Below are 20042 nucleotides of genomic sequence, written 5' to 3' on the forward strand. Positions count from 1 at the left end.
TTAGAAAAAGCACAATGCAAACACTTAATAATGTGTACACCCAGAATCTGATAAGCATAAATTTAATTCCATAAACAATTTCTTATGAAATATTACAAACAACCTTGCCCTTCTTTTTAAATAGGAAACTATAATGCATTGGATTAATATAATTCATATTTTATTAATATTTGACATATGCCTTTCTTCAGTAAACTTATTGTTTTGAGGATGTATGCATTATAAATATATAATGTTTGTTTCTATAACAAGAGGGTCTGACACTCCTCCTTAAATGCCACTTCAAATTTACTATGGGGAAGAAAGATTATACATTCACCATTTCTTTCTTTCTTTCCTCTTTCTTTCTTTGTTTTTTTCTTTTCCTTTTACTGCTAATAGTAGGGTTATTAGTTAACAAGATAACACTATTAAACCATTTGTTTTGATTTGGAATATAATAAAATCTTATTTATTCTTTCAAAATGCAGAGAAACTTTATACTACTATGGATGCCACTTTTAAGTTTCTAAGTATATGGGAACCAATCATCCATTTATAAGGGAGATTATTTCTCTGGGGCAGAACTTCATAGCATTCTAGAAACATATAAATGAAATTCCAAAAGAACTAAAATACGTATGGAAATCAGAAAAAAAGGCTGCATCACCATCCTGTGATTGTAGTGGTTTTCGAGCACTGAGTCACCTGGTAAACACTTAATGAGATTCTCATTGTCCCTACTCCAGCAGGGTACTCTATGTAAATTGCTTGTAAAAACCAAGCAGAATCACAGTTACCCTTAGGAAGTGGAGTAGAAATGCCTGAAATTCCTACAGCGCTTTCTTATTTTTAAGAGTTCACTGTTTCATTAGTCCTCATAAAAATCACAGGAAAGGTCATAATTGTCCTTCTCTAGAGAATGAAACAGAGGCCCAAGGACTTACACTGACTGCCTAGTTTGATGCTGATAGTGACTTACAATACTCTCAGCTTCTGACACGAAGCCTAATGCCACAACTTCATACCAAAACTGCCCACAAACAGCACCAACATTTTAATTCCTTTACTTAGTACTGGACCATAGTTCTATATATCACTTATTCATTTACTAAGCAAAGGAGCCAGTGCCTACTACTTGTTTAGAATGGTGCTGGGCACTGGAAATACTATATTGAACAAAAACTGTCAGAGTTTCAAGGTGCGGGGGGGTAGTAAGCAGTACAACCTCAAAAGTAAATGTATAGAAACTGACCATAATAGAAAGATACTCAGGTAAGAAGCTGACCAAAGGTTCATAGAAGACATTTCTAATGAAGAAAGAAGAAAGAACAGTTTAGTGAGTATCTGAAGAGCGAGCAGGCATAAACATGTCTATGGTGTGGATGATTCAGTGTGTGTTAGGTCAAAGGCACAGAAGTGCAAAGGCCCTGCCATGTAAATAATACCAGCAAGGATGGAGAAGCAGGTGGAGTTCTTCAGATTGTAACTAAGCCTTTAGGCCATCATGGTTTAGCATGCCTCTAAAATCAGTGGGAAGAAACCCAAAGGATTTTCCATCTTGGACAGAGAGATAATGATGTGACTACATGGCAGCTGGCAATCTCAAGAAAACTCTACCAAGTTGGGATCCTCTGAAGGTAGCAAACAATATCTCCACCACATTCTCAACTAAAATTTGCACTGTGAAATGAAACATCCCTAAATCAAATATCATGACCTTTTTTTTAAAAAACGTGGAAATCCTTTTTTGTTTGTTGCCATTTCTAACTAAAGAAGATCTGTTGTTCTTCTGGGTTGAAGGGATGACAATAACCTGGTTGCAAAAAGTTGAAGTGGTGATCGGCAATTCTTAAATCATTTTAAACTGAACAAACATACCTTTTTTTCTTCCTCCTACTTCACTTTATCTTCCGTTTTTGATTGCTAAAATATCTAATATTTAAAATATTTGATATTTAAAATATTTAATTCTTAAAATATTTAATATTTAAAATATTTAATTCTTAAAATGTTAATTCTGTTGGGATTATAGAAAACTGACAAAGCATATTATCAATTTTAGAATTTCATAATATATTTCTATGCAAGTGTATGGAAACATATTGGACCAATATTTTAAGATGACAGAGCATGATTTAGACTGTCAGACCTTGCTTACTATTGTAATCATCATTTTTGCTAATTACAAATGAAATAATAATTCATGTGTATGCTTTAAAAATTGTGCAAGTCTCTTTGAATATGGTGTAGATTATAATGAAGCAATATTCTTTACCATAATTAGAATATGTTCTTTCTTTCTTTATTTCAGTAGGTTTCTGGGGAACAGGTAGTGTTTGGTTACGTGAATAAGTTCTTCAGTGTTGATTTGTGAGATTTTGGTGCATCCATCACCCGAGCAGTGTACGCTGCACCCAATGTGTAGTCTTTTATCCCTCACTCCTCTCCCACCTTTTCCCTTGAGTCTACAAAGTCCGTTGTATCATTCTTATGCCTTTGCGTTCTCATAGCTTAGCTCTCACTTAGAAGTGAGGGCATACTACCTTTGGGTTTTCATTCCTGAATTACTTCACTAAGTATAATGGTCTTCGATTCCATCCAGGTTGCTGCAAATGCCATTATTTCTTTCCCTTCGATGGCCGAGTACTATTCCATGGTATACACACATATTGATTGATTGATGGGCATTTGAATTGGTTCCATATTTTTGCAATTGCTAATTGTGCTGCTATAAACATGTGTGTGCAAGTATTTTTTTCATATAATGACTTCTTTTCCTCTGGATATATACCCAGGAGTCTGGATCAAATGGTAGATATACTTTTAGTTCTTTAAGGAGTCTCCACACTAATTTCCATAGTAGTTGTACTAGTTTACATTCCCACCAACAGTGTAAAAGTGTTCTCTTTTCACCACATCTGCACCAATGTCTTTTTTTTTTTTTTAATGGTCATTCTTACAGGAGTAAGGTAGTATCGCATTGTGGTTTTGATTTGCAGTTCCCTGATAATGAGTGCTGTTGGGCATTTTTTCATATATTTGTTGGACATTTGTATATCTTCTTTTGAGATTTGTCTCTTTGGGTCCTTAGCCCACTTTTTGATGGAATTTTTTGTTTTATTCTTGCTGACTTGTTTGAGTTCCTTGTAGATTCTGGATATTAGTCCTTTGTAGGATGTATAGAGTGTCAAGAATTTTCCCCCACTCTGCGCGTTGCCTGTTTACTCTGCTGATTATTTCTTTTGCTGTGCAGAAACTTTTTAATTTAATTAAGTTCCATCTATTTACCTTTGTTTTTGTTGCATTTGCTTTTGGGTTCATGGTCATCAAGTTCTTGCCTAAGCCAATGTCTAAAAGGTTATCCTGGCACTTTGGGAAGCTGACGTAGCCGGATCACTTGAGGCCAGGAGTTCGAGACCAGCCTGGCCAATATGGCAAAACCCTGTTTCTACTAAAAATGCAAAAATTAGCCAGGCATGGTGGCACATGTCTAGTCACTTGGGAAGCTAGTCACTCGGGAGCCTGAGGCACGAGAATCGCTTGAACCCAGAAGGTGCTTGAGCCCAAGGAGTGGAGGTCGTAGTGAGCTGAGATTGTGCCACTGCACTCCAGACTGGGCAACAGAGCAAGACATAGTCTCGAAAAAAAAAAGAAAACCGTCCCTTTTTTTTTTTAACAAGAACATAATTTCATGGTACAAAAAGGTTAGAGTAAGGCCACAATATTTATAATCAACCCGTAAATATTAGGAGCCTAAAAAATTGACATAATTTCAAGAGTGGAGATAATTGGAGAAAAGCTTGAGTCTTAACCTTTTACTGTTCAGGCAGGGAAACTGAGGGTCAGGAATTGAGTTATCAGAATTCATAGAGCAAGTGAGAGTCAGAGAAGTGATTTCTCTGGCTGCCTTAGCATTTTCCATTTCTAGGGAGACGTGAGTAAATTTCCAGGGAACTAATCTCCCCTCTTCATTCTGCACAATATGCCACCAAGATGGTATGGTACCTTCAGATAACAAAGAGCAACAGCTCTCAGAAGACTGGCAAATATCCATTTCAGAAGCAGTGGGAAAATTAAATGCAGGAGACACACACACATTTATGTATTTTCCATATCAGAAAATGATCTTGTTAACTGTCATCTTCCCATTGAGACATCTCCTTCAGCACAACATATATTACATTTATGGATACAAGGTATAAATATAGTCACCAACCACTCATTCTGCCAGCATGTATTAATCACTTGCGCGTATCATGCCATAGGTCAATTAAAATCAATTCATTTTTACAAGTATTTGAAGGGAGGCAAGAGAAAAGAACATCCGATGCAATATTGAATCACGGTTTCAGTACTTACTGACCCCATGAGTCTCAGTTTCCTCATCAGTAAAAGGAGGAGGACTAATTATAATGACTTTGCTTTGTGTGGGAAAGAGTAAATGAAGTCATGCGATGCCCGGTGCCAGGCACATAAGTGTTAATAAATGTTTCCTAAAAAATAAAAAAATATATTTTCTAATGCATGAGTAACTGAAATAAACACTCTTTTTCCTTTTAATTATATCTGTTTCTAAACAGATACTTTGGCTATTTCTCTACTTGGGAACCTGTGTAAACCGGAATCCATCTATTCCTGTGGTAAAGCAAATGATTCCGTCACTATAAAATAGCCCCTGGAGACTATGAAGTGGAGTGGAGAGGCTGGGCTAGGTTTTGCCAGGTGTTAGGACACCATCCCAAACAGGGAGGAGACAACAATGACCTGCCTTTCCCAGGCACTGGGAGACTCTGCTAGAATGATTATATTTTCATAACAAAATGCAATTGGCTAGAAGCCTTTTTCCCTCTGTTCCTGCAGCACGGTGATTTGGCCCATTAGTGAATTGCCAGTTGGCTTTCCAGTGGCCTGGGACTGTTCTGTGAACCCAGAGCTCCACTCAGCTGGGGAAGATGTGCTGTCTAATTACATTAGTCTTGACTGCCAATGACAGAATGACAGAATCCATGAGCTGCTGGGAGAACCATTTGTGTGTCCTATCTCGATGACCGTATGGCACTTGCCATGTGTGTCAGTGTCTGGCTGGAGTCTGAGAAATGCCTGACAGTATCCATCTTTGAAATGGAGGAGATGATCACACTTAACTACGGGGCTTGCTGTCTGAGCAATTATATACTCTCTTTATACTTTGAAAAATGAAGAATTTTACTGCATTATGGTAAACACATGCATATCCACAAATATAAGTGCCCTATGTACTTTACAATATACTGAGCTTTTAAAAATCTACTGCTTGGTATAATGGAGAAGACATAGGGTCCAGACTAAGCTGGATTTGGCATTGATTCTAAACTCAAATTCTTATCAACCCCACGACTTTGAGCAAATTATTTCGTTTCTCTAAGCAGTACCAGGACTAAGATGGTGTTAAGGAAGCATCTAGGGTGCAAAATTTAAAGAGACAAGCAGGACCCTGAGAGTATCCTCAACTTTTGTACCCAAAGCATCTTGTTCGCCTCACCCTCACGCTGTCCCTGTCTCTGGGCCTCAGAAGCATAGGAACAGAGACATTTAAAGCACCTACTGCACAACATAGCACAGCCACTTAGTAAATGCTTGGGTTTTTTTGTTTGTTAGCTTGTTTTGAGATGGAGTCTCGCTCTTGCCCAGGCTGGAGTGCAATGACATGATTACAGCTCACCACAACCTCCGCTTCCCAGATTCAAGCAATTCTCCTGTCTCAGCCTCCCGAGTAACTGGGATTACAGGCATGCACCACCACACCCAGCTAATTTTGTATTCTTAGTATAGACAGGGTTTCTCCATGTTGGTCAGACTGGTCTCGAACTCCCGACCTCTGGTGATCTGCCTGCCTCAGCCTCCCAAAGTGTTGGGATTATAGCTGTGAGCCACTGCACCTGGGCCATGCTGGCCTTTAATCAGCAGATTTCACAAGCACAAGTGCCTGGTGCAGCCAGAACCACATCCAGATGTTATGCCTGGCTCCCTTCCATGTTTTGGTGGGGTGGGTGTCCGTGACCACCCAGTGACCCATAAGAAAGCAACCACTGATGGCCCAGCAGGACTACTGAGACCCAGATCAAACAGCAACCTGGTGGGCTTCTAGGGGAGAGTAAACCAGTCCATTACACTGTACAAGGAGCCACCCAAATGAAAGCAAAGGAATTCCAAAGTAACATTTGAGATACCTTTCCTGCTTATTTGAGTTAATTTTAGAGAACAAATTTAATATTTAATATAAAACAAGAACAACCCAACAGTCCACAACAGAGTCACTGCTGATTTCTGAGATAACTTTTTCCTCTATTAAACACACTCTCACATAACATGGATTGGCATTGCAAATAAAGGTTTCTCTTTCATATCTTTACATAATATTGTGCTATGACTGCTATGTCTCATCATGAAATGTTCCTCAGTTTTAATGGTTGAGAAGTAGATCATTTCATAGATCTAACATAACTGATGAATTTTACATTGTTGGATTTGCAGGTGGATCTGAAACATGTAATTTGATGAATATCTGGTCTGCATTGATCAATCCACATGTTTATTTTAATATTTATAAGTTGAATTATGCATCAATCATCATAAGCATTTCCATGGCTTCCTATGCTAATTGTTGAATGTCTTTCTGGAGAAGTTGCACCAATTCAGATTTCCTACAGCTGGGTGTACAGTGTACATATCACAGGACATTTGCACTCTACAATGGGTGGTGGTTGAGGCAACAGACTTGGCCTTAAGCTATTTAGTCACAAGCAAACCTTTTATGCCTGTGATGACTCTTCTACTCCTAGCAGGGTATTTTCCTCTCTTTGTTAGCTCTACCTTGTGTTCTATAGTTGGGACTATAATATCACAGGATCTGGCTGAAGGTTGGGGCATTCTCTGATTATCCCTTCCTCTCTAAAAAGCACACTCTGTACAGTCTTTAAGAGTGATTAGGCTCTGCTGAGCACAAATCAAGAGGAAAGGCATTATAGGAAGTTGACTTTGTGCAGCTGGAAAAGGGAGTAAGAAGTTTCTGGAAATTGGTTAAATATGGGAACAGCACGTTCTACAACTCTAGGACTATTGAGAAAATTGTTGAAAAGGTTGGTCTGGGCCCTTTATTTAAGTTACTATTTATTAAGGACATATATTTTACTTCCTTAATTCTTATTGACTTAAGAACGCTCACTTGGTTCCAAAAAAGAGTCTGCATTGCCAAGACAATCCTAAGCCAAAAGAACAAAGCTGGGGGTATCACGCTACCTGATTTCTAACTAGGCTACAGTAACCAAAACAGCATGGTACTGGTACCAAAACAGATATATAGATCAATGGAACAGAGCAGAGCCCTCAGAAATAATACCACACATCTACAACCATCTGATCTTTAACAAACCTGACAAAAACAAGAAATGGAGAAAGGATTCCCTATTTAACAAATGGTGCTGGGAAAACTGGCTAGCCATATGCGGAGAGCTGAAACTGGATCCCCTCCTTACACCTTACACAAAAATTAATTCAAGATGGATTAAAAACTGAAATGTCAGACCTAAAACCATAAAAACCCTAGAAGAAAACTTAGGCAATACCCTTCAGGACATAGGCATGGGCAAGGACTCATGTCTAAAACACCAAAAGCAGTGGCAACAAGAGCCAAAATTGAGAAATGGGATCTAATTAAACTAAAGAGCTTCTGCACAGCAAAAGAAACTACCATCAGAGTGAACAAGGCAACCTACAGAATGGGAGAAAAATTTTGCAATCTACCCATCTGACAAAGGGCTAATATCCAGAATCTACAAAGAACAAATTTACAAAAAAAAAAAAGTCAAACAGCCCCATCAAAAAGTGGGCAAAGGATATGAACAGTTGCTTCTCAAAAGAAGACGTTTATGCAGCCAACAGACACATGAAAAAATGCTCATCATCACTGGCCATCAGAGAAATGCAAATCAAGACCATCTCACATCAGTTAGAATGGCGATCATTAAAAAGTCAGGAAACAACAGGTGCTGGAGAGGATTTGGAGAAATAGGAACACTTTTACATTGTTGGTGGGACTGTAAACTAGTTCAACCATTGTGGAAGACAGTGTGGTGATTCCTCAAGGATCTAGAACTAGAAATACCATTTGACCCAGCCATCCCATTATTGGGTATATAGCCAAAGGATTATAAATCATGCTGCTTTGCTTATTGTGGCACTATTCACAATAGCAAAGACTTGTAACCAACCCAAATGTCCGTCAATGATAGACTGGATTAAGAAAATGTGGCACATATACACCATGGAATACTATGCAGTCATAAAAAAGGATGAGTTCATGTCCTTTGTAGGGACATGGATGAAGCTGGAAACCATTATTCTCAGCAAATTGTTGCAAGGAGAGAAAACCAAACACTGCGTGTTCTCACTCATATGTGGGAATTGAACAATGCGAACACCTGGACACAGGATGGGAAATATCACACACTGGGGCCTGTCGTGCAGTGGGGGAGTGGGAAGGGATAGCATTAGGAGATATACCTAATGTAAATGACGAGTTAATGAGTGCAGCACACCAACATGGCACATGTATACAAATGTAACAAATCTGCACATTGTGCACACGTACCCTAGAACTTAAAGTATAACAAAAATAAATAAGTAAATAGAATGATCACTTGGGCAAGTGACATTATTCTCATAATAGATGAGAAATTTGAGCCACAGAAGTTCAGCAAGTTCCCCCAGAGCAATCAACTAATGAATGACCAGGCTGAGATTCAACCCCAAGGCTGACCCAGTGACTGTCCTCTTTCTGCAACATTCTCCTCTCTGCTAAAGTACCTTTGGCTCCCGACAAACTTATATGGATATTGGACTTACCAAACATATTTTTAATACTTCTGATCTTGGTGCTGTTTTGAAATTACTTGTTTATGTTTTATTTATTTATTAATTAATTTTTTTGAGATGGACTCTCAGTCTGTCACACAGGCTGGAATGCAGTAGTGTAATCTCGGCTCACTGCAACCTCCTCCTCCCAAGTTCAAGTGATTCTCCTACCTACCTCGGTCTCCTGAATAGCTGGGATTATAGGCACATGCCACCATGCCCGGTTAATTTTTGTATTTTTAGTAGAGATGGGGCTTCACCATGTTGGCCAGGCTGGTCTGGAACTCCTGACCCCAAGTTATTCACCCAACTTGGCCTCCCAAAGTGCTAGGATTACAGGCGTGAGCCACTGCACCTGGCCTGCTTATTTATCGTTGATGCTCTCACTGAAGTGATTTAGTTTGTCCAACCCCTTTTGAAAACAATAATTGATAACTCAGCATTTACACACTTCCAGGCACTTTTCCAAAACTTTACCTCTTCCTTTGAAGTCATTTCACCTAAAACAGCTCTACAAGGTTATTATTATCCCCATCTTACAAATGAGTAAGCACAGGACCTGAGAAGTTATGTAATTGGTCTATGACTGCACAGTGACTGCATGGGATAGTTAAGTCTGTCACCAGATAACTACACACCCTTCTGCAGTGATGTTCCTGGTAGCACCTCACCTCCCATTGCAGATGACATGGTGGAACCCATGAGAAGCGCCTGCACTGCATGGAAAGCATAGGAGCAGTAGGTGAAACTCACAGGAAGGTGATTGTTAGACCTGGGGCTTGAAGGTTATTGAATGTGAATGAAAAATCAGCTGCTGCTATATCAATTTGCACCTAAAATATATTCAAAATCTTCAATTTAGGCGATATTACACCATCTCTTATGTGCTGGATTTTACAAGTCTGACCTTTAGTTACACACACTGATTGCCTGCCTGTGACCTACACTTGGCCCCTACTTGAGTGGGTGCATGCTCAACATTAATGGCCCGAATGACTCCAACCGAGGAACGGCAGATGAATTTAAGCAGTCAACCATCCAACAAAGAAATTTCTATTAATATTCACAGAACATAGAGTGCAGTAGAGCAGAGAGTCAAATTGATGCTGTTTTAATCTGGTGGTGAATACATTCCTATGCTTCTTGGTGAGAGGTAGTAAAGACAGTTCACTGACATAACCAAAAAGCAGTGAGGGTCTCATGCTGTGGTATGGACACAGCCAAGTCTGTCTGCAATGGAGCCATTAGATTAAGGAAAAAAAAAATTTTAAATTCTTTAAGGACCATGATTATGTCCATGTGATTCTACAGCATCTGAAAAGAAAGTGAAAAATATGATTATTTTTCCAGACATATTCTCCTTGTTGAGCATATACGTGTTTCCATATCTTCAGGCATTTGGCACCAAACAGTTAAAAAAAATAACGAGGTGATATATTTCATATTTCCTTTTACATCTACACATTTTTATGGGATATATCAAACGGCATGCCATAGGAATCTATTTCTGGTTTGTATGGATAAACTAGCCCACGTGAGTTTTGCTATACTCAACAGTCACACAGAGCTTCCATTTACAAGTGTGACCTTGATAAAATTACTAACCTTCTCTGAGCTTTCATGTGAGTATCAGAGAGGCTGAAATGCTCTCCATTGCTATTAAGTCTAATGAGGTAGCGTAGGTAAAGTTCTTACTAATATTGGGTGGTTTATATTGGCCATTTCATAACACACTATTCTAAGTTCTTTATGTGAACTAATTCATTTTATCCACCCAACAACTGTATCAGTTAGGAAATATCATTACACAAATGAGGAAACCGAGTTTCAGAGAGGTTAACACATCTGGCTTGTAAGTGGCATAGCTGGGATTTGATCTAAGGTAACTTGACAACTTGACTCTGAAATCAATGTTATTCGCAATTATGCAATATTGCTTTTAATATATCATAACATAACTAATTTGTAAATGACTACCATCTCATTATTGTTGGTTGCAGAGTTGGCCATGTTCTCTTAACAAGCCAGTGACAATCAAAATACACATAAATTTGATCTCTAATGGTGGCCCAAGAGGTTTTAGACTTGTGATTTAAACACATAATATGCCTCAAGCATGATTCACCTGGAAATGAGGGGAAATACACACTAGAAATAGAGAACATGGACTTTGGAGTCTGAAGCCCATTTTGCCACTTGGTTAGCTGAGTATCCCATGCAGGGGCTTATACTGCTCTTCTGCTTGTCACAGGGAATAACAAACACCACAAAAATAACACAGTTGAAGCTCAAAAGATATTACTAATTGTAATGGGAGGATCACAGTAGTGGTTGTAATAGTATTAAGAGCTATAGTTGCAATCGTAGTAGAAAAGTAAATGTATTCATTTTGTAGGAATTCTATAACAATGCACCACAGACTATGTGGCTTAAACAGTGGAAATTTATTTTCTCCAAAAAGTCTGGAAGCTGAATGTCCAACATTAATGTATCTGCAGGGTTCATTTATTTTGAGCCCTCTCTTACTGTCTTGTTGACGGCCATCTTCTCCCTGTGTCTGCACGTGGTCTTTCCTCTTTGAATATCTATCCTTATCTCCTTTTTTTAAAAAATAAGGACACCAGTCTTATTGGATTAGGGACCACCCTATTGACTTCATTTTAGCTTAATTTCATTTTTAAGACCCTATTTCCAAATAGTAGTAACATTCTGAGGTGCTAGGGGTTAGAACTGCAACATATGAGTTTGCGGGGGAAATCAGTTCACCTCCTAATATTAGGCGTTCCACATAAGAATTTCCCATGGGTCAGGGATCCTTTAGAATACTTTACATGGAATTTAGGACAGTCAATTTCAGAAGTAATGACCTGTGCAATGGTTTGAGCAAGACACTGGACCTGTGGTCTTCCACCAAGAGAGTATCACCTTTTTAGTGTGAATGCTAAGAAAATCGATAAGGGATTGGGGCGTGTGTGTGTGTGTACGTGTGTGTGTGTGTGTTGTGTTGTGTTTATTTTAGAGACAGGATCTCCCTCTGTTACCTAAGCTGGAATGCAGTGGCATGATCACAGCTCACTGCAGCCTCCAACTTCTAGGCTCATGCGATTCTCTTGCCTCAGTCTCCTGGGTAGCTGGGATCACAGGCACCCTTCACCATGCCTGGCTAATTTTTTTTCTTTTCTTTCTTTTCTTTTTTTTTTTGTAGACACAAGGTCTCACCAAGTTGCCTAGGTTGGTCTTGAACTCCTGGACTCAAGTGATCCTCCCTCCTTGGCCTCCCAAATTGCTGGGATTATAGGCATGAGCCACTGTGCCCAGGTGGTGTGTGTATTTTAAAAATTGTGGGGATGAGGGGATCCTGGTTTTTTTAATAGGTGGAACAGTCCTGTTTAAGAAACCTACCCTGCATTCCACATGACTTTTGAGAGTCTTTATCAGGAAGTCAGGTAGACTAGAAACTCTTTAAAATCGTTGGTACCTAGATTTATGTTCATTTTAAATATGAACATGAGGAATTTATTTCATTGTTTGAAAATTTTTGAAATTTCCAGGAATATAACTTCAGTCTAAATTAGGAACCACTAGATTTTTTAAACTTTTGCCAAAAGTTGTTTAGCTTTTAGAAAAATCACAGTTACAGAAATATCCCTATTTGTGTTTATGCTTCCATTACAGTACATGTTTGTCTATATTTTAGGCAGTCTCATTTTTCATGACTTTTTTATATGAATGTAGGTATCTTGCTACTTCATTATATCTTCTTATAATGTCATGTCAGAATTCTTAACTTATGGGAAGTAGTTATCATTTTATTATAATCTATTTTCTTTAATTTTTTTCTGCATTATGATCAGGGCATTGCATTGATTTTTAAAATTATTGATGTAGATAACTTATATTATCAATGGGTTTTATTTCAGGATAATAAAGGAAATGTTTTAAAATACTTGTTGTAAAAGAAGGCATTAAATCAATAGAATTCCCAATAACTACAGTTTTCAGTGCTTCTAGGATTAGAAAAGCTACATGTGACTAAAGGATCAACTGTTGGACCAGTGAAATTGAATCCAAGCCATCGAAAGCCAGAAAGGGAAACTGAGTCTAAGAGAAGACAGACAATTTTCGAAGGTTACAGAGCCAGAATCATATAGTCAGACTGCACTGTAGAAATATAAACCATATTAGAACCTTAAGTCCAGACAAGCTTTCCCCACACTGGCTTTCATAGGGATGCAATCCAAACGACAGAGACAAACAGAAGGAGCTTTGGGTTTGTGGAGGGAAAGCAGAGTTTACATGCAAAGTCTGAACACTGTAATATGTCTCTTCTATTAGTTTTCTTCTGGGGGATAGTGGTTTTGTTTGTTCATAGCCCTAAATTAATTTTTCAAGTTTATTCATTCGGTTTAGAGTCTACAAAGGAAGAAGATGAAACACAATAATTAGCTTGTTGCCCTGCAATTATTAAAAAGCTACAGTGGCAGTCTCCACAGGAATCTCCCCCTTGGGTAACTCTCTTGGAAGGAAATCTTACCTTATGCTTAGCTTTGCATTCACTTATTTCATGGAAAGTTACATGCCTCTCCAAAAACATCCTTCCTCTTAGTTTTAAATGTATGAACTGGGTCTCTTAGCTTCACCACAATCATCATGATTGAGAGAAATATCTTGGTAAATTAAAGCCATTAATTGGCAAAACAAATTCCACAAAAATCTGCAATGATCCTTGCACACATCAATGGCAAAATCTAGAGTCTTAAGAATAACATTTGCATTTTCCCTGTGACATGATTTCCCCATTTGTTCAGCTTCATCTCCCATCCTCTCTCCTCCAAACAGTGTCCAAACCAGACACACAAACTGCAGGGTATCCATTTCTTAGCATGTCTTGTTATCCAAACGATTTCCAGCATTTGGTTGTTCTAGTCAACTTGGTGAATGTACACTCAATATTGAAGACCCAGCTCAAGTGAGAACTTTTTCTGTTTCATCAGTTTTGACCTCTTTTCCTCATGTTCCAGCATTTTCCCCACCATGAAACTTGTCAACTTAGAGTGTAATTATTGGTGACCCCATTTCTGGGGATCCCCACCCAATCAGACAGTGAGTTCTTAAAAAAAAAAAAAAAAACTTTTTATTATTGATCATGTATTCCCAGAGACTAATATGGCACCTGGGACACTGCTGCTTAGTAATGTTCAATGAAAAGAAAAGCTGAGGAGTACAGAGTAGAGAGAATTTGATCTCCTTCTATTTCAACAGTGATTGAAGTATTTTCTTATTTTAGTTGCCCTCTTTCGGGTTGAGCCTCCTTATCCTTCCATAGCCAAGAGCCTACATCTTATTAAATACATCACACATGAGTTGAAATCTATTTACCTATATGTAATTTCAGGCACGATTTCGGACTGATGAAGTCATGTGATCCCTCTCTCTCTCATGAATTCAGTACTGAGAGTGAAAGGAGAGAAGTGATACTGAAGAACTCAGAAAAATGAATCAGAGTTGCTTGTAGAATCTTAAAAAGGGGCTTTGAGTGAAAGTTGTTCCTCAAAATTATAAGCTGATAAATCAACCCTGATGGAGGTAGAGACCTTTGAATCTTGGGCAGAAGCCCGAGACAGAAGCCTTCTGGTGAGACCATTGGTGTGTTAAAGATGGCTGCGGTGGGGGAGTGGTCAGCCATCTTCCTGCTGAACTTACCAAAGCAGCTGGGGGAGCTGAGGAGACACGCCCTCCTCAAGCACAGGACGCTAGATAAGGACATGATGCAAACTTTCTAGAAAGTAACTTCTGAGTGTATAGAAAATGTTGTTAATAAAGATGAAAAGATGCTCATTCTAGAATTATTGAAATTGGGAAACTAATGAAGAAACTAAATATGTAATACTAGAGATAAACAAATTATAAGACATCTACATGATGAAATACTGTGGAAATACTAACTATTGTATTTATTAGTTTAAAATAATACTACTAATAATACCAAAAACAAAAGCCACAGCTAAACAAGTTTTAAAGAGTAAACAGTTTTATCTTTTTACCATGTTTATGTTATAGTTATTATCATCCCTAGTTTATAGACAAGGAATCTAGGCTAAAAGAACAGGTAAAGTCTTGTTTACATCACATCACTGCTAGTAAGAGCTGAGACTTCAAGTCAGATGTGACAAACTTAAAAGTTCATGTTCTTTCCAGTATATATAATAGCTTGTGAATACTTTTAGTGACATAAGAAAACGCTAAGGCTAGAGTGTTAACATAACAAAGGTAATCATAAATGCATGCATTGTATCAAGACCTTGAAGGCAAAACAGAAAAAGAAGGAGGAGGAAGAGGAATTGGAGGAGGAGAAGAAGAAGGAAAAAATGAAGTTGTGATTTGATTATATGCATCTTTTTCTCTTCCTTATGGTTTTCTTTTTCTTTTTTTTTTTTTCTTTTTTGAGACAGAGTCTTGCTCTGTCACTCAGGCTGGAGTGCTGTGGCGCAATCTTGGCTCACTGCAACCTCCGCTTCCCGGGTTCAAATGATTCTCCTGTCTCAGCTTCTGGAGTGACTGGGGTTACAGGCGTGTGCCACTACCCCTGGCTAATTTTTGTATTTTTAGTAGAGATGGGGTTTCACCGTGTTGACCAGGCTTGTCTCGAACTCCTGACCTCAGGTGATCCACCCGCCTCGGCCTCCCTCAGTGCTGGGAGTTACAGGCGTGAGCCACTGCGCCCGACTTTCCTTTTATTCTTCTACAGTGAGCATACATTACTTACATAATGCAGATATTGAAATAATCTAGGAAAGGAGAATATTCTAGTTTTATTATAGGTACAAAATTTGAAGGAAGCTATCTTTTGTTTCCAGCAGAACCCTGGTACACCTATTAAGCAAAACTAGGCAAGAAGCCTTCTCAGAAAGAAACTTTAATATTGCTTTTTTTCCCCCAGCACATCTTGTTGCATCTATAACGTTATTGGACAAAATAAAACAGAGTGGTGGGTCAGAAGGACTGGGTGGACAATGCGACAAATAATCCAATCTGGTTGAAGAGAGTTGCAACAAAGAAAACATATTTGGTATGGTGATTAGAAAGGTATTGGCAGCACCTGCCAAAGTCAGTGGGCTATCAGGGGCCAGAGCCAGACCACAGGGTGTGAAGTGAGACAGAGAAACGGTGAAAATGTCAGTAGGCACATGCCACTTTCAATAAATGGTAGAGTAATAGCATGTCAATTGAAGTGTGCCCAAGTTTATATGAAGGTTGTCCATTGCAATTAAACAATCATTTCAAGTTTCTCAACTGCAGATATTCATACACATTTGACTGGTGGTAGAAACTGGTGTCCGTGGGTTCTTAGGAAAGGGCTAAGACTGAACCGTTTTGGATTGTCATCTTAATACCCTGCTAATGTCTAGCTAGAGTGAGTTTTTTATTTTTTATTTTTTTTAGTTGTTCAATGGCTTTATCTTAAAAATGGGGCTGTCAGTGCCACACAGGAGATGTGGTGTGGATTAACTACTGATCTTATTCCTTGTGAACTAAATAATCTAGCTCCAGGTAGCTTTCTAAGAAAAGACGACTACAAGAAAAGCAATTGCCATTAGCTCAGCCTGCCCTTGGAGAATTTAATGAAGAGAAGAAACCTGGGGAGAAAATAGCACTCTTTAGAGAAAACTTGGATATCTCATTTCTACTGGCCTCCCCATCCTTACTTGTCTAAGCTGGATCCATTTTTCTCCTGTACCCAGCAAAGCTTGCCAGTCTGCCTATTTTTTTTTTTTTTTTTTTTAACCTGAAGTGGCAGCCTCCAGTTTAACTTATTGGTGTTCTCAAGTGAGCCTTCAACAGAACTGAGCCATTTAAGGGTTTGCCCTCATCTCATTATAAATTAGTTTTGAATATCTCTCAGTATGCACAACATTTCTCAGCTGTCCAACTTAGAACTCCTTATTAGGCTAGGAAGAATTTGCGTTTTAATTAGTTTTACCTCTGGTGTATGAAGCCCACTGAGATTACTACACTTAGTAAAATTTAATTAACTTGACAAAAGATCCTAATTGTTTTCGTGCCGCTGGTCCTTTGCAAGGCTAAAAATAATGCCCTCCAAATTAAGCGGCCACCACAAAGCTTCATTTTCACTGTCCTATATATATTTTTTTAATTGTAATTCACATGAAATTTTTATTTGTCAGACATCAGTGCAGTTTGTTGCTAAGGCAGAGATTTACAAACGCTTTAAGAAAGGATATCTGGGGGTGAGAATAAGTGGGAAGGGAGCAGGGAATAGACACCTCCTCTAACCTTCATTCTTGTGGAAAGCTTTGTGGAAATTAGATGAGGAACATATTGATTTGTTCAATTCCGCAAAGACTCAAGCACACATAATATATCATGTGAATTAATAATGAAAATTTAAAAGTAAAAAATGCTGAATGAATGAACACCCATCCATTCATTCATTCATATATCATCTGTTTACTCTTTTAATGTGCATTTCTGGAAGACCGTTTTATTGTGTCAAGGGCTCACAATGGAAATACTCAATCTTTAAAAGCCTCAGTCCTTTGCAGTATCAATCCCAATGTGCAGCTTTCCTTCCCCCTGCTCATTCTGGCTGACATTATACAGCCTTCAAGACCAGCACATTTCTTATTCATTCTTTTGTGATTCTAAACTCCTTTGTCTTCCTATTCCAATAATTCTAACTGCATTGGAAGAAAGTATCGTGACATAGTGTGTTGCGGCTGCTGCTGGCTTTCCTTGGTTTGTTTGTGATGCTGTAGCAAAAACAGGTTTTCACCTTGACACTGACCTTGTACAAGGAAATCTTCTTTGTGTTTCAATCTCCTCTTTAAATGAAAAAAATAAATAATTGCCTCTCTAGCGGAAGTTGCTGAAGGATTGAATGAGACAGTAAAATAAAGCAAGGGAGGAGGTTTGACATGGAGTTGATACTCGGAACTCTATTATGTGTATCGCTTCCAAGAGTCACATCACTTCCCTCCACCCTGAGCCTATCAAGCCTAATTCCGTTACCTCCTTCCCTGAGCCACCACATAATTTGAAAATGCACAGGTCTATCAATCACTAAACCCAGCTGACTTACGGCATATCTTTGACCTGAGGATATCATTGTCATCATTATTATTGCTTGTGTGATGAACATAAGACTAGGCATCCAGCAGAAGCTGTTTCTATTATTTGGATTTTTTTAAGGCTGATAATGAGGATAGCCTGCAACATTTCAAAAGGTCCCACTTCCCCTTAATTATAGAATGGGCTACTCTACTTCATGGTGGAATATTGTAGATATGCCCAGAGCTTTACTGTATTTTCTCTGTGTCTATTATTTTACCCCCGTTAATTAAGGAAGACTCTGCAAAAGTTGTTTTTCACTCCACTGCTCACCGTGGTGAACTGCAGAGAAGAGTCTTTCCCCCATTTCTAAAATGGTCCAGTGGTCTCCTTCTCATCTCCTATTTCGTCCTGGTTCCCCACTCCAGACATGTCAATAGGAAACTGCCCCTCCTCCACATAATGTGGTTCTACACAGGCTGCAAATCACAGTGTTCTGTCCCACTAAATGTGGGCCTGTGATCCAGGTCAGGTCACACAGGGTACCCCATCCCTCTGGCCACAGTGACTGCACAATGATGAGTCTGTCACCAACCTAGACTAGATACCTTCTCTGGATTGTGTGTAGGCTAAGTAAGTTTCTATTTATTTCATGCTCAGAAAGTTAAGCTAATGGAAGCCTAGAGCTGGACATGCCTGTGCCTCTTTCTGCTAGCTATATGGAGGATGCCTTACTATAGGAGGACAGGCCACAGACAACCTATTGGGAGAAGCGGAACTAAGACAGGGGAAAGGGAAAGAAAGGAGAAGGTAGAGGGAAGTGGTTGGAAAGAGAGGAACATGATATTCTTGAAGTCAATGGAGATATTTGGTTCCAAGCTCAGACTTTCTAATTATGTGAAAAGGTAAATACCTGTTTCCCACTTGGATTATTTAAAGACAGCTTTCTTCTTGCCTTCTTTCAAATTCTTGACATCTCTTCAGTAATAACATGCCCAACTCCAAGGATCAGGGCTACTATCAGTGTGCAGTTTTGTGAGACTGTAGGTGAAACATGAGGGTCCATGAATGGTGTTTGCCCTCACCCCCGCCTCCAGTCCACATACATCCTTAGCACACCAGGAAGGACATTGTTTCAGGAGTCCAGTGCGTACTCATTGATGAATTCTGAAGTCAATCACAGAGGATCTCAGCACCTTTTAGCTCTGAGATCTTTACTAATTCAAAGGACAGCCAGAAACAATTGAAGCTTTTCCAAGTCAGTGAACCCCACAAGTCAGATTCACAGATCAGAAATGGGCTTCTTTCTCCAGAGGTAGGTAGACCTTCTTGGCAATTTCCTCTCCACAATCTAAGAATGAATTTTGAGCCATATTTTAAATGGAATGAAGTAATATTTGTTATTCAAATACCACATATTTCTAAGGTCAATCATTATCATAGTGTGAAATGTGACAAGAATGCATTTTAGCACTGGGGGGAGAAATATGTATGTGATTAATTTCTATATCCATATTCATATTTATATCATCTCCCCTTTTTGTTCTAAACCTTGGGGATCATCTCTGTAATACTTACATTATTGCAGAAAATTAATCATCCACAAGCTTTGTTTAATTTGTCCACAGCTACTCTCATTCAACACACTGTTAATGTTCACCAACTCCGTGCTGACACAGGTGCCACGAAAACAAGGATCCGTGAGAAACAGTGATTACACTTAATTTATAGTGAGCACAATATGTTCACTATTTCATAGTCACTCTTTCAGTTTATATTGTTTTTCTGTCCTCAAAACCCTCCGTTTCCTGGTGTACATTTGTCCAATCTTATCTACACTTCACTATCTATGACATCATATCTGATATATCTACTGTGGAACTGGTGTTTTCTTTTTGCTTCTAAACTCTTATAGCCTATTAGCTATGTCTCTCTTTCCAAATATAATACATTTGGTCATTTGTTAGTTATTTATCTTCATGTCATCTCTGCAAATCAGAGGTTCTACTATATACATTTATACATATGTTCATAATGTACATAATGTGTATGTTTGTGTATGCACATCCTGTAGTACCGATTATAGACACTGTGCTTAG

Source organism: Chlorocebus sabaeus, chromosome 5, assembly GCF_047675955.1.
Source record: "Chlorocebus sabaeus isolate Y175 chromosome 5, mChlSab1.0.hap1, whole genome shotgun sequence".
Lineage (NCBI taxonomy): Eukaryota > Metazoa > Chordata > Mammalia > Primates > Cercopithecidae > Chlorocebus > Chlorocebus sabaeus.